A 16286-nucleotide genomic window follows, 5' to 3' on the forward strand; every position below is an offset into this window, starting at 1 on the left:
GTTCGACAATTAGCTTGACAATAGAAAGTAAGGGGCGGTGATAAATGGCTAAGGTCCTGCCTGGAGAGCAGTGACTAATTGGAGCTCTATAGTGATCCTTTCTGGATCTTGTACTGTTTGCACTGTTGTGGAGGAGGGCACATTTTGCTTTCCATTAGATCTCTACATGACACAAAATTCATGTCAGATAGCGTTTAACGTGGGAAAATGTATGAACTCTGAGATCATGTGTCCATAATCAATAGATGTCCATTGACAAAGGTGAAAAAGAACAAGATCTGAGCACAACTATTGATCATTCCCTGAAATCATCCAAGTCAATGCAAGGCTTCTGTCGACAGGACTAATCAGCCTAAATTTCTTAATGAAAGCCACCCAATTTTTGATGGGTGGAAAATAGGCAGAAGTCCCGTCCCGTCAAAACTCAACCCACTTTGTGCTCCACACATTTTCTGTTGGGTGGGGGCCAGCAACAAGTAAACACCCACCTCAAATGGGCTGATATTTCATATGAACATTAATGGGGGACGGGGGGTGGGGTGCAGGGGGTGCGAGGAGATAGTTCTTGCCGCACACCATCTCCCACAGTTCTGGTATGCAGGATGTCAAATGTTAATTAGGTGTTCAAGGTTGCTAAGCAGAGGTAAATATATCTGGGGTCATAGAGAGGACGCAGAAATATAAAGGTAAGCACACTTCAGGCATTTCTTAACCATTTTTCCTCCTTGTTTTTTTTTCCCTGTTGATTCTCATTCTTTTGCTGCCAGTTGTATTTTTTTCCCCATAGAAAATTACTGGCACCAATGGGATTCCCCTTGCCTGATGGCCCTGATTTTAACGCGGGAGGGGGCGGGGTGGGGGGGAATGGTGTGCGCGAGCCCCGAAGGGAGTGACACATCAGGAAACAGCAGAGATGCCCGGACCCATTTCCATAAATTTTGTTGGACTTTCGCCCAAAGCCGGCCGGATCCACTACCTGGCCGGAGGGCGGGAGCAGGAATTTGGGCAGCAGGAGGCCGCAGCCAGGGACCCACAGGAACGGTCCCTGGCAGTCAGGTAAGTGGTGAGGGGGGGTGGGGGCGATTGGGGAAGGGAGGGGCAAGCCAGGGGCAAGGGAGGCCCAAGGTTTCAATGTGGGGCTCGGAGGAGCATTCCTGCTCCTCCTGGCACACAAGGACATAGGAACATAAGAAAATAGGAACAGGAGTAGGCCATTTAGCCATTTAGCCCCTCGAGCCGATCAATCCTTTTAGGTCCAAAGTGGATGACCTCACACTTGCCTACATTGGAATCCATTTGCCACAGTTTTGCCCATTCACTTAATCTATTAATAGCTCTCTGTAATTTTATGCTTCCATCTACACTGCTTACAATGCTACTTATCTTTGTGTCATTGGCAAACTTGGATATGTAACTTTCTATCCTGTCATCTAAGTCATTAATAAATACAGTGAATAATTGAGGCCCAACACAGATCCCTGTGGGACATCACTAGTCACATCCTGCCAATTTGAGTACCTGCCCATTATCCCAACTCTCTATCTCCTGCTGCTCAGCCAATTTCCTAACCAGGTCAATAATTTGCCCTCAATTCCATGAGCTTCAACTTTAGCTAACAGTCTCTTATGAGGGACTTTATCGAATGTGTTCTGGAAGTCCATATAAACTACATCCATAGACATTCCCCTGTCCATTATCTCAGTCACCTCTCCAAAAAATTCCATCAGGTTCGTCAGGCATGATTTACGCTTTACAAATCCATGCTGGCTTTTTCTGATCAGCTGAAAATTTTCGAGGTGTTCAGTCACTTTATCCTTAATTATAGACTCTAGTAATTTCCCGACAACAGGTGTTAGGCTAACTGGTCTATAATTCCCTGGTTTCCATCGCTCATCTTTCTTAAATAGCAGAGGACACCTAAAAAAATATGTAATGTACCTGCCTGGGCCTCTTCTGGCCCGACGAGGAATCGCTGCTCCCTGACTCAGGCCTCCGACTTAAATTACAGCCGGGTCCTAATGACGTTATCAGGACCCGATCTGCATATTTAAAGCATGTCCCCACTGCCTTCCTGTGCTTGTCCTGCTCGCCTGCTCAAAAGAGTAGGTTAATATCAGGACATGGCGGGTAGGCAGTAGGATCACAGGAGGTACTGCCCTTATTTTCACTGCCCCCCCCAACACCGCCTGGCGGAAACTAGGTTGCGTAATGTACTGTACAATCAGCGAGTGTTGTATGGTATACTGTACAACGAGTCAGTGTTATATTGTGTACTGTACAACCACCCATTGTTGTACACTGTACTCTATGAGGGGCACAGATAGGATGGATACTAAGGAGCTTTTTCCCTTCGTTGAGGGTTCTATAACAAGGGGACATAGATTCAAGGTAAAAGGCGGGAGGTTTAGAGGGGATTTGAGAAAGAACTTTTTCACCCAGAGGGTGGTTGGAGTCTGGAACTCACTGCCTGAAAGGGTTGTGGAGGCAGGAACCCTCACAACATTCAAGAAGCATTTGGATGAGCACTTGAAATGCCATAGCATACAAGGCTACGGACCAAATGCTGGAATATGGGATTAGAGTAGACAGGGCTTGATGGCCGGCGCGGACACGATGGGCCGAAGGGCCTCTATCCGTGCTGTATAACTCTATGACTCTATGACTCTATGACTCTACAAAGAACCAGTATTGTACAGTGTATTGTACAACCAGTGAGTGTTGTATAATGTACTGTACTACCAGTCAGAATTGTATAGTGTACTGTACAACCACCCAGTGTTGTATACTGTATTGTACAATACCCTGTGTTGTATAGTGTACTGTATAACCAGTCAGTGTTGTATACTGTACTGTACTACCAGTCAGTGTTGTATACTGTGCTGTATAACCAGTCAGTGTTGTATAGTGTGCTGTATAACTAGTCAGTGTTGTATACTGTACTGTACAACCACCTAGTGTTGTATACTGCACTGTACCACCAGTCAGTGTTGTATAGTGTACTGTATAACCAGTCAGTGTTGTATACTGTACTGTACAACCACCTAGTGTTGTATACTGCACTGTACCACCAGTCAGTGTTGTATAGTGTGCTGTATAACCAGTCAGTGTTGTATACTGTACTGTACAACCAGTCAGTGTTGTATAGTGTGCTTTACTACCAGTCAGTGTTGTATAGTGTGCTGTACTACCAGTCAGTGTTGTATAGTGTACTGTATAACCAGTCAGTGTTGTATACTGTACTGTACAACCAGTCAGTGTTGTATAGTGTGCTGTACTACCAGTCAGTGTTGTATACTGTACTGTACAACCAGTCAGTGTTGTATAGTGTACTGTACAACCAGTCAGTGTTGTATAGTGTGCTGTATAACCAGTCAGTGTTGTATAGTGTGCTGTACTACCAGTCAGTGTTGTATACTGTACTGTACAACCAGTCAGTGTTGTATAGTGTGCTGTATAACCAGTCAGTGTTGTATACTGTACTGTACAACCACCCAGTGTTGTATAGTGTACTGTATAACCAGTCAGTGTTGTATACTGTGCTGTACTACCAGTCAGTGTTGTATACTGTACTGTACAACCACCCAGTGTTGTATAGTGTGCTGTACTACCAGTCAGTGTTGTATACTGTACTGTACAACCAGTCAGTGTTGTATACTGTGCTGTACTACCAGTCAGTGTTGTATACTGTACTGTATAACCAGTCAGTGTTGTATAGTGTACTGTACAACCACCCAGTGTTGTATAGTGTGCTGTACTACCAGTCAGTGTTGTATACTGTACTGTATAACCAGTCAGTGTTGTATAGTGTACTGTACAACCAGTCAGTGTTGTATCGTGTGCTGTACTACCAGTCAGTGTTGTATACTGCACTGTACAACCACCCAGTGTTGTATACTGTACTGTACTACCAGTCAGTGTTGTATAGTGTACTGTATAACCAGTCAGTGTTGTATAGTGTGCTGTATAACCAGTCAATGTTGTATAGTGTGCTGTATAACCAGTCAGTGTTGTATGGTGTGCTGTATAACCAGTCAGTGTTGTGTAGTGTACTGTATAACCAGTCAGTGTTGTATACTGTACTGTACAACCACCCAGTGTTGTATACTGTACTGTACTACCAGTCAGTGTTGTATAGTGTACTGTATAACCAGTCAGTGTTGTATAGTGTGCTGTATAACCAGTCAGTGTTGTATACTGTACTGTACAACCACCCAGTGTTGTATACTGTACTGTACTACCAGTCAGTGTTGTATAGTGTACTGTATAACCAGTCAGTGTTGTATAGTGTGCTGTATAACCAGTCAATGTTGTATAGTGTGCTGTATAACCAGTCAGTGTTGTATGGTGTGCTGTATAACCAGTCAGTGTTGTGTAGTGTACTGTACAACCGGTCAGTGTTGTATACTGTACTGTACAACTAGCCTGTGTTGTGTAGTGTACTGTACAACCGGTCAGTGTTGTATACTGTACTGTACAAGCAGCCTGTGTTGTGTAGTGTACTGTACAACATTTGATTGATATCCTGGAATCCTCCCTCAATTTGTGTTGCAGGTCAGAGAGAAATTTATCTTGCTAGAGATTATTCTGTGTCTGCTTTCCTCCCTCGGGTCATTAAAATTAGTGAGAACATGGGACAATGTCAATGGTATATGATCTATTGAAAGGAAAGGACTTGATGAGCTGAATGGTCTTGTATTCTATTTGAAAGAGATAGTGATTTTTTTTTTAAGTTCTTCTCTGCAATTTTCTGCTCTTTGTTATTCCGACATTAACTCCATCCATACTGCGTTCCTTGGTCAGGATGCTTGGGACGTCTAGTTTGTGAGCAGCTTAGTCTACCAGGAGGCACAGCTGAGCGGTGCAATCTCCACTCGCTTTTCACATCCAAGCGTTAGTAACATGTATGCCTAAAGCTCATTAAGCTTCACCTCCCACTAGCAGTATTAAACCTTCGACTGCTCAGAGAATTCAGTACTGTCTGGACCAGCCATTTTTAAAAACTTTTCAGCTCACACCCTGTGATGCTGAAAAATCCCCGGGTATTGCAATAAAATGCTACTTAGGTGTCAGCAGCAGATTTTATACTAATATTAATAATGAACATGCTTTAAAATTCTGTTACATATAGGCTACATAGAATCTGGTGCCTATAGGACATCTTTCCCAAAGGTGGTTTATAGGAGAGTGACATGTTGGAGGATCCAAATTGTACTTTAAAAGTTCAGCATGAAAGTTCCAGAGGGTTGTGTGGATGGGAGCAGGACGTCGCAAAGGGACATAGACCGATTAAGTGAATGGGCAAAACTGTGGCAGATGGAGTTCCATGTGGGGAAGTGTGAAGTTATCCGCTTTGAATCCAAGAATAACAAATCAGAATATTTTCTAAATGGCGAAAGACTAGGAACAGTGGAGGTGCAAGGAGATTTGGGTGTCCATGTATGCAAATCGCTAAAAGCTACTGGGCAAAAAGTAATCAAAAAGGCTAATGGAATGTTGACCTTTATCTCAAGGGGGCTGGAATACAAAGGGGAGGAAGTTATGCTTCAGTTGTACAGAGTCTTGGTCACACCCTATCTGGAGTGCGTTCAGTTTTGGACGCTGTACCTCAGGAAGGATATATTGGCCTTGGAGGGGGTACAGCATAGATTTATCAAAGTGATACAAGTGCGTAAAGGGTTGAGTTATGAGGGCAGGTTGCATAAACTTGGCTTGTATTCCCTTGAGTTTAGAAGGTTGAGGGGTGATCTATTTGAAGTGTTTAAAATGATAAAGGGATTTGATAGAGTAGATACAGAGAAACTACTTCCTCTGGTGGGGGAATCCAGAACAGGGGGGCATAATCTTAAAAATAGAGCCAGGCCATTTAGGAGTGAAATCAGGATGCACTTTTTCACACAAAAGTGAGTGGAAATCTGTAACTCTCTCCTCTAAAAGGCTGTGGATGCTGGATCAATTGAAGTTTTCAGAACTGCGATCGATAGATTTTTGTTGGGTAAGGGTATCAAGGGATAGGGAGCAAAGGCGGGTAAATGGAGTTGTGGTACAGATCTGATTAAACGGCGGAACAGGCTCGAGGGGCTGAATGGCCTACTCGTGTTGCTACGATTATGAATAGCACCTGAATTCTGAACGCTGCTATTGCGTTTAAGCAGACTCCCACCTGTTTTAATTCTTTATTGCATACAATAATCCAGAGAATATTAAAAAGAGACTTAAAGAAATTTGGATGCGAATTGGAGAAGGTAATTGAGCTGAGCAGCAACAAACGTTTGAAAATAAACTGTATACACGTAGACAATGTGACTCAAACTGAAGTCATTTGATATTACTTGTCTGAAACTGACATATGTTAATGGTTTTACACCAGGAAATATAATGCCTTGTTTGCAATGTTAAATCAAGCATATTCTGGAATCAGTAATCAAGGGATTAAACAATGTGTTGAAAGATTATTGAAAAACAGCCTTTAATCCAAAGCAAAATAACTTCCAAATTCACACCCACTCCCACCCCCAAAGAAGAGGGCGGCATAGTTAGTTCTAAATTTAGTTTTAACTTCACTGTGGAAGGAAGGCCAGGACTCATTAATCTTTCCAAAAGAGTGGGTGTGAAAGGCTGGACGTGGAGCTATTTATAGATTTGAAGTCTTTGGCTAAAAATATCCCAGCTACTGATTAGTTAGTCAGCAATATGTTAGCTTGGATAATTAATTATTTGAGGTCAAAGTAATGCGATTCCACCAAAAGTAAAAGCACATTCGAACAAGGTCGCAGTTCCTTTCTGTTGATCTCCGAACCAAGAAATATCTCCTGTTGTCGGTTATTTATCTAACGTTATAATTTTTAACATCAGAAATTTTCAGAGCCACTTTGAAAAAATTAGATGAGGGAGGTCATATATGTGTATTTTAGAACAGAGATACCGAGAGGGTTAATTGGGGGTCAAATCCATCTTGTGTGGTAGGGCAATAGCGAATCGGCAGCCCGCTTTACCATGCAGCCGAAGAAAATCGGGCAGAGTGTCAAGCCGATTCGCTATCCCTTGTTTTGTGCTACCACCCAGGTCAAATTTCGCCCTCGCAGCTTTAAGGCCCCTCCATACCAAAGTTTGTCTTCAGTCAGAAATATTGGAATAAGATTTCCATCACTTTTAAGGCTGCTTAAAACGTTATGGTCAAGAGCCAGTGTGCTGGTCCAGCACGTTGAAGCTCTCCAGCCTTCTGCGCCAAAGGAGGTGGGGCATGGGTGAGCATTCACGACTCCCCACTCGATGAGTTCCCGAGGCCTGCTGAGCCTTCAGGCAGCGGGTGCCAAGTGAAAAGCAGCCATCTGACAGCTCTTGTCCACAGCAGGCTACACATTGGCGTTCACAGGAACATTGTCTGGCCATCCTTTTCAGAATGGTGTGGGCAGACTGACCAGAGACGAAAGGAGAAAATAAAAATGAATTGCTTTTTAAAAAATCGCCAAGTTGCTGTCGAGTTGTCCTTTCATTTAAGAGTTCGCCGAAGAGTTATTTCACAATCTATATCCTCCAATGACTTGACGCACTATGGAAGCATTCAGGACCCCAAGAGGCCTTTCATTTGATAAATATTATTGACCTCTTTGACAACTACCAGCTGGGGTATCTGGTACATTCCGCAGCCACGACGCAAATCATAGGGAACCTCTGCCAGCTGCGTAATTATTACAACAGAAGCTCAAATTAATCTACGTAACGATCCACATTTCATTCAAGTTGCACAACAGGAAAAATGTGACACAAATCTGGGGCCTATTCTGTGCCCCCTCTCCTCCAAACACACACGCTCCCCAACTGCCTCAGTACTTCATCATTTACAGTATTGTTTCTACTTTCAAGCAGTATGGAGGCATGGTATTGTTGTAATGGTTAGTAGTGAAAAGAGGTGCGAATTAATCATTGACTTCTTGATTGAACAAAAAAGCCTCAGTGTGCTGTTTTATTTTTGTAAGTCTGCCCCGTGTCGCGAGACACAAACGTGCAGTGTGAAGACTTTGCCTCCCCCATACCAATAAAACAAATTCTGTTGCGCCAAATGTCAGAATATGGGAAGTGCATTTCTAAAGTAGAATTATTCAGCAGGGGGAAAATGAAAGTTCACGCATCCCTGTCACTGAATAAATAAGGGAAAATATTACATTGAGACAGTGAAGTCAAACTATTGTGCCTTGGCATTGCCAAGAAATGTTGGGCTGAATTAATCCGCGTAATTATCCCAATTGCCAAGGCACTAATCTCGGCACTAACATACTATTAGACTGAATGAACTTGCATTTATGTAGTAATTTATTTTCACAATTTTAGGATGTCTTAAATTGCTTCAGAGCCAATGAATTACTTTTGAAGTGTTGTTCCTGTGTTTATGTAGGCAAACACAGCAGTCGATTTGGCAGCAAGATACAACAAACAGCAAATGAAATGGTTAACCAGTTAGTCAGTTTTTGTTGATGTTCGTTGGAGCAGAAATACTGGCCGGGAGAATTTGCTGTTCTTCTATGGAATCTTTTACAACCACCTGAACAGACTTTAGGTCAACATGTCATCTGAAAGACGAATTTCTTCACACAACACGTTTGTATCTAGGGACAAGGGGCGGACTTTTAAAAGTAAAACAACACACTGAGGCTGTTTTGTTAAATCAACAAGTCAATGATTAACTCGCACCTCTTTTCAAAATGCAGCACTTCCTCAGAACTATACCGGAGTGTCAGATTAGATACAAAAGCAGAAAATGCTGGAAATACTCAGCAAGTCAGGTAGCATCTGTGGAGAAAGAAACGGAGTTAACGTTTTCAGTCGATGACCTTTCATCAGGACCTTTGTCAGATTAGATTATGTGCTCAAATCCTGGAATGGGGCTTAAACCCACAACCTTCTGACTCAGAAGTGAATGCACTAGTGACTCAAAATGACACTGCAATAAACGTTTGGAATCAAATTCAACCCAACATATCTGGCACCTGCTATAGTACCTGTATATTTGGAGGTCTGTCCACATCTGAAAAGAGAAAAGACAGTTTAATGTTTCAGGTGCAGACTCTTCATTCGAGTTCTGATAAAAGGCCCACATCCAAAACTTTAACCATGGGGGTAATTCTGACTTTGGGTGACTGTAAAACGGATCATATCAATTCGGCCACCAGTTATACATCGCTCCTGATTTTCATTTCTATTGATTATACACTATCACCCAAAGTCAAAATTACCCTCCGACCCGTGTTTTCTGTTTACAGATGCAGATTTACCTGCTCTGTATTTCCAGCTTTCTGTTTTTATTTCAGGTTTCCAGTATCTGCATTTTTTTTTATTTCTACATATTTGGATACATACAGATACATTTTAATAACATTTCACAAAGTCACATTAACAAAGACTTGGGCACTAGGCCTTGGAGAGGGTGCAGAGGAGATTTACTAAAATGGTACTAAGGATGAGGGACTTCAGTTATATGGAAAGACTAGAGAAGCTGGGATTGTTCTCCTTAGAGCAAAGAAGGTTAAGGGGAAATTTAATTGAGGTGATCAAAATTACGAAGGGCTTTGATAGAACATGTGGGGAGAAACTGTATCCACTGGCAGGAGGATGGATAACCAGAGGACACAGATTTAAGATCATTGCCAAAAGAACCAGTGGGGAGATGAGGAGAATTTTTTTACGCAGGGAGTTGTTATGGTCTGGAATGCACTACCAGAAAGGGCGGTGGAAGCAGATTCAATAGTAACTTTCCGAAGGGAATTGGACATATACCTGAAAAGGAAAAATTTGCAGGGCTACGGGGAAAGAACAGGGGAGTGGGGCTAATCGGATAGTTCTTTCAAAGAGCCAGCACAGGCGCTGTGGGCCGAATGGCCTCCTTCTGTGCTGTAAGAGTTTATGATTCTACGAATGGTGCTTGGTACCGAGAGGAGGGCTAAAGAGAGGAAGAAAGAAAAAAAAGAGCAAATATCAGTAAACTTTTAGGGTGCATTTACACAACTGTTGTAGCGTCAGCATGGAGCAGTTTTTGTTTGCAGAAGAGGAGATAAAGGGCTCGATATTAGGAGGGAGACGGGTTGGCAGCGGGGGGTCGACTGGGCATGTGGGTAACGCGCCCAGTGAAATCGGGGTGCTTCGCACGTGATCGCAGCCTAATTGAAGGCACTTACCATTGGTTCCGGGTTTCCCATTGCAGACCTGCGCAGCGGGCGCACTGCGCACCCACATCACAGGCTGTCAGCAGGAGGAGCCCTATTTAAAGGGGCAGTCCTCCAATGCTCCTCCTGCAGCAAAGAACCAATTTTGGATCATGGAGCAGGCCAGAGGCAAGGCTGCTCCAAGGTTCTCTGACTCCTCACTCCAGGTGCTGCTCGATGGGGTGAGGAGGAGGAAGGAAATTTTTTTCCCATCAGATGGGAGGAGGTGGCCTCCCTCCACCACCAAGAAGGCCTGGCTGGAGGTGGCCGAGGAGGTCAGCAGCAGCGGCAATGTGTGCAGAACCTGGGTCCAGTGCAGGAAGCGCTTTAATGACCTAACCAGGTCAGCCAAAGTGAGTACACTTACGCATTCTCCCACACTCCGTCTTCCACATCACCTCCACCACCGCACAACTCCTTCTGTACTGCCACCACAACACTCTCGCATCACTCCTCACATCCACTCAAACATTATCCTCACCTTGCCTGCACTTATTCACCGCCCCAGTTCCCATTCGAACATTACCACGAAACCCAATCCTCATACAATCTCATGGCGATGTCTCACACGCACCCTCCCACGCATCTCCCTCACGCTCACCCCCACCCACACCAATGCATGCAGCGGGTCACCATGCAATCATCACTCAATCATGCCTCTGTGTTTTGCCTTGATAGGAGAAGAGATGCCAGAATGCCCGGGAGAGGGCAAGGACCGGAGGGGGCCCACCACACCAGGTGGTCTTAACAGATGCAGAGCAGCAGGCACTCGAAGTAAGCCGGACACTGGAGTGCCTGTCCGTGGCGGACGCCGAGACTGGGAGTGCACAAGCGGCTGGTGACAGAAATCTAACACTCAGCACTCATTATAGCGAATGATCTTAGCATCACTTGGCATCTGCAGCACCTCAACATCTGTCCACATGCTTAATATTGCTTTCTGTTCTCTTGCAGGGCCATCTGCAAGTGCCGTGACTGCGGAGGGTGATTCCTCAGAGGACCTGCCGGCCTCTGAGGGGGCATCGTCACATCTGAGCCAGCCATCCACCAGCGCAGATACGCACACCTCGGTGGGTCCCCATCCTCATTTAGATGGGCTTGCGCATGGTGAGTCACCATGCACATGTGAGCAGGGGCAGCCGTGGAGAGCACTCTTCTCCAGGCTCTGCTCAGCTGGACCCAGATGTTGAACCCCGGGGGCCAGCCGTGAAAAGGAGAGTCATCGAGGGCAGCAGCACATTGCCGAGGTACTGGAACAGGTGCCACGCGGACTCTCCACAATCGCGCAGAGGATGGAGGAGTCCAACTCCTGCATGAGTGGAATACTGTCACAGGGACGTGACGGCATCTCAGAGATAGTGTCGCGGGTAGGTGCGGGAATGTTTGCGATGGAGGGAAGGCTAGCCTCCATCGAGCTTCGAGCATGGCTCAACAATGAGTCCATTCAGGCCCTGACAACGGCCGTTCGAATTCAGGGTGAGCAACATTCTGCCTACTTGAACAGACTGACAGATACCTTACAACTGGCCTTCCAAGGCTTCACACAAGTCCCCCAAACTGTCATCCAGCAGGGTGGAAGGAGTGATGTGGGCCTGGGCCAGGAGAGGGATGATGGTGAAAGGGGACATAGAAGTGGGGACGCCACTCAAAGCGCTCCCACGTCTCACCCGTTGCCCCCGTCTCAACCAGTACCCACAATGCTGCCTCCTCTCCAGGTGGCCGAGTCTGCCCCTGCACAGGTGCAGGTGGAGCAGTCTTTGGAGGGGCCCTCACAGGCACCGAAATCCAGAGGGCGTCCACGCAAAGCATTTCATCGATCAGGGCATGGACAAGAGCAACCTGCCACTACCTCTGCTGAAGCCACAGGGGTAGCACCACGTAGGGGTTCCTGTAAATGTACGGCAAAGGTTTTGTGAGCACAAAGGGGATGCACAAGGGTGTAAGATAAAATGTCATGTTTTTGATTTACTTGTGTTTGTTTTGCAAAAAATCATTAAAAATTGTTATCACCACTACTGCCACGTCTTTGTGAATCTTGTCTGGTTTGTGCAATAATGCCATTTCCTGAGGATCACCATGAAGACCCACAACTGATACCACCCATTGTGTCACTGCAGAGTGGGTGTAGGTGTATTTGCAGGGCTCTTTTGTGCAGACGACTGAGAGACGCCGACAATGTCCCCGGTGGCACCCTGGAAGTATGCGGAGGAGAAGTTGTTGAGGGCAGTGGTGACTTTGACAGCGACAGGTAAGAAGATGGTGCTCGAGCCAGCTGGGAGCAGCTCGGCATGAAGGAGGCTGCAGATGTCCACGACTACATGTCGAGTGACTCCGAGCCTCCGTGTGCACTGCTGCTCAGAGAGGTCCAGGAAGCTGAGCGTCGGTCTGTGGACCCTGTGGCGAGGGTAGTGCCCTCTGCGACACATCTCTCTCTGCGGTTGCCCTCCCTCCTGCTGTGCAGGTGGATGTGTCACAGCACTGTGTTGTGGAGCTCCACGTGTCAGAGGTGGACGGTGTGGCCGGCGAGGCTGGTGATGCTGTTCGCCCTCCGAGGAGGTCATGACTGCAGCTATGGTGGCCCCTATCCGGAAGATGTACATTTGAGGGGGTCTGCAAGGTAGGTAAATGTGTCTGCACACCGGGGTAAGTGTGCAAGTTGGTGAATTTTATTGTTAGGAGGAGGGTGGTGGAGGCCAAACTTTGTCCAAAGTGACAGAGTGGCCTCCTGCAATGAGTGAGGGTCTCCCCCACCACCTGTCAAATGGACCTTTGCAGCTGCCACACGCTGGTGGCTGCAACACATCTATTTCAACTGGGAGTGTTTCCCCCAGTACAGGAAACACTCTCAGTTGAGATGAAAATTCCACCCCTCCTAAAATATTCTACAAATCAGGGGCCCGATGTTAGCAGGGCTGCGGGTTCTCGGTGGGGGGGCTATCGGGTGCGTGGGTAACGCGCCCGGTGAAATGAGTGGGTTTCCTGCGCGATCGTAGCAGACAAACCACTATTTGGATCCACTTACCTGCTCCTCCGGGTTCCCCGCTGCTGATCTGCGCGTCGGGCGGGCTGCGCATGCGCAGTAAGGTCTGTCAGCTGGAGGAGCTCTATTTAAAGGGGCAGTCCTCCACTGACAGATGCTGCAACAAATAGCAAAAATGACAGCATGGAGCAGCCCAGGGGGAAGGCTGCTCCCAGTGTAATGATGCCTCACTCCAGGTATCAATACATGGGGTGAGGAGGAGGGGGAGGACAGACATCTTCCTCCCGGCGGGCGGGAGGAAGCGGCCCGCCTCTGCCACCAGGAAGGCCTGGCTCGAGGTGGCAGAGGAGGTCACCAGCGCCACCAACATATCGCCCACCTGCACACAGTGCAGGAGGCGGTCCAATCACCTCAGTAGGTCAGCCAAAGTGAGTACACATAGTCTGTCCCCTACACTCCGTCTGCCACAGCACTGCCCCCACCCCACATCTCCTTCAGCGCTGCCAACACTACTCTGTCACATCACCCCTCACACCCACTCAAACCTCATCCTCATCTTACCTGCACCTACTCACCTCGCCAGTACTCACCCCACCACTACCACGCAACCCAATCCTCATACAATCTCATGGCTCTATCTCATACTCACCCTCTCATGCATCTCTTTCACGGTCAGCCTCACTCAACCTGCCACTACCTGTGCTGCAGCCACAGGGCATGCATTACATATGTGCAGTAGGAAGCGTAAGGCAAACGTGTCGTGAGCATGAAGGGGATGCACAAGGGTGTTTGAGGGTTTGTCATGGGTGTTACTTATAATGAATTTCAGAACAACTCACATCACACATTATATTGGCACCACTACTGCCATGTCTTTGCGAATCCTGTCTGGTTTGTGCAATGGCGCCCGCTCCTGAGGATCACTATGAGGACCCACCACTGATGCCACCCATTGTGTCACTGCAGAGTAGGTGTCGGTGTATTTGCAGGGCTCTTCTGCGCAGACGACTGAGAGACATCGGCGATGTCCCCGGTTGCACCCTGGACGGATGCGGAGGAGAAGTTCGGGAGGGCAGTGGTGACTTTGACAGCGACAGGTAAGAAGATGGTGCTCGGGCCAGCCAGGAGCAGCTCGGCATGAAAGAGGCTGCAGATGTCCACGGCTACATGTCGAGTGACTCTGAGCCTCCATGTGCACTGCTGCTCAGAGAGGTCCAGGAGGCTGAGCCTCGGTCTGTGGACCCTGTGGCGAGGGTAGTGCCCTCTGCGACGCATCTCTCTCTGCGGTTGCCCTCCCTCCTGCTGTACAGGTGGATGTGTCACAGCACTCTGTTGTGGAGCTCCACGTGTCAGAGGTGGACGGTGTGGATGGCGAGGCTGGTGATACTGTTCGCCCTCCGAGGAGGTCATGACTGCAGCTACGGCGGCCCCCATCCTCAAGATGTACATCTGAGGGGGTCCGCAAGGTAGGTACATGTCTCCGGACCCCGGGGTAAGTGTGCAGGTTGGTGACTTTGACCGTCAGGAGGAGGGTGGTGGAGGCCAAACTTTGTCCCAAGTGACAGAGTGGCCTCCTGCAATGGGTGAGGGTCTCCCCCCCCCCAACCTGTCAAATGGACCTTTGCAGCTGCCACAGTGTGGGAAACAGTCCCATTTTGTTCTAAAATCCCACATAATCCCTTAATCAGGTCAGTTAATGACCTGAAATACCTAAATAAATATTGTCAAGTGGCATCCCGCTGGCTTTAATTGCCTGCGGGATTCCCACCAGCGGGGGCTGCCCGTGCACGCCCGCGCGTCAGCGGGGAACCCGGAAGTGCGCGGGTTCGGGGCGGGCTCCGGTACCGCGCCGGGATTCTCCGATTTTCGGAGCCCCCCCGCGGGGAACACACCCAATAGCGGGTGCTAAAATAGAGCCCCAGGTCTCCTAATGACCTGAAGTATCAAATTAATTGCCTTAAGTGGGATCCCGCCAGCTTTAATTGCCGACGGGAGTCCCGCATGCGGGGGCTGCGCGCGCATCACTGGGGAACCCGGAAGTGGGCGGGTTGGAGCCGGGCTCCGGACCCGCCCTGGGAATCCCCAATTTTCGGAGCCCCCCCCCCACCACGAACCCGCCGGCTCGGTGGTCCGAAAATCGAGCCCAAAGGGAGAGAGAAGCAGCAACACAAAGACGAGACAGGTACTTGAAACCCTCATCCGATTCATGAGCAGTTAGTTTATTATGGCAAATAATGAGTAATGTTTAAACCACCGCAGAAACAACCTTTGGAATATTCCAGTTCCCCTTATGTGATACTGTGTACCTGCAGATTGAATATAATGATCATCCTGCATCAACCTAATAGCCACGTTTGTCATGCCCAGAAGCTAATGATAATGAAATGCTTGTTGTGTTGAAAATTGAAATCAAAAGATGCACACAAATTAAATAAGCCAACAAGACCGTAATTTGGTCTCTGGATATACTCATGGTTTATAATGTTCCAAACTCACAGGTGAATTACAGCTTTGTAACTCACTTACCATTATTTATCATTTTTATGCTATTTATGCACAATACTTTATCAAACATGTAAATGAGAATCTTAAACTTCATTACTTTAAAATGGCACTAACATCTATCATAAGTGACAATAACAACTATTATAACCGTTGCACATCATTTAATATGTATTGTGTTTATTCAAATTTCTTTATTGATTTACAAGTCATGAAATATTCAATTTACCCCCTATCCATGACATGCCTTGATTGTGTAGAATGGGCCTATACTCTCTGGAGTTTAGAAGAATGAGAGGTGATCTCATTGAAACATATAAGATTCTGAGGCGGCTTGATAGGGTAGATGCTGAGAGGCTCCTTCCCCTGGCTAGAGAGTCTAGAACTAGGGGGCATATTCTCAGGATAAGGGGTCGGACATTTAAGACTGAGATGACGAGGAATTCCTTCACTCAATGGGTTGTGAATCTTTGGAATTCTCTGCCCCAGAGGATGCTGAGTCATTGAGTATATTCAAGTCTGAGATGGATAGGACTCTAGGGGAATCAAGGGATATGGGGATCAGGCGGGAAAGTGGAGTTGAGGTCGAAGATCAGCCATGATCTTAT

General features: G+C 46.9%; 1 pseudogene; it reads right to left on the bottom strand.

The window, feature by feature from the left end:
- Nucleotides 1-86: 86 nt before the first annotated feature.
- LOC137340916 (dynein heavy chain-like) lies at nt 87-15715 on the bottom strand (annotated as a pseudogene).
- Nucleotides 15716-16286: the final 571 nt, after the last annotated feature.

The sequence above is a fragment of the Heptranchias perlo genome, chromosome 22 (assembly GCF_035084215.1).
Source record: "Heptranchias perlo isolate sHepPer1 chromosome 22, sHepPer1.hap1, whole genome shotgun sequence".
Classification (NCBI taxonomy): domain Eukaryota; kingdom Metazoa; phylum Chordata; class Chondrichthyes; order Hexanchiformes; family Hexanchidae; genus Heptranchias; species Heptranchias perlo.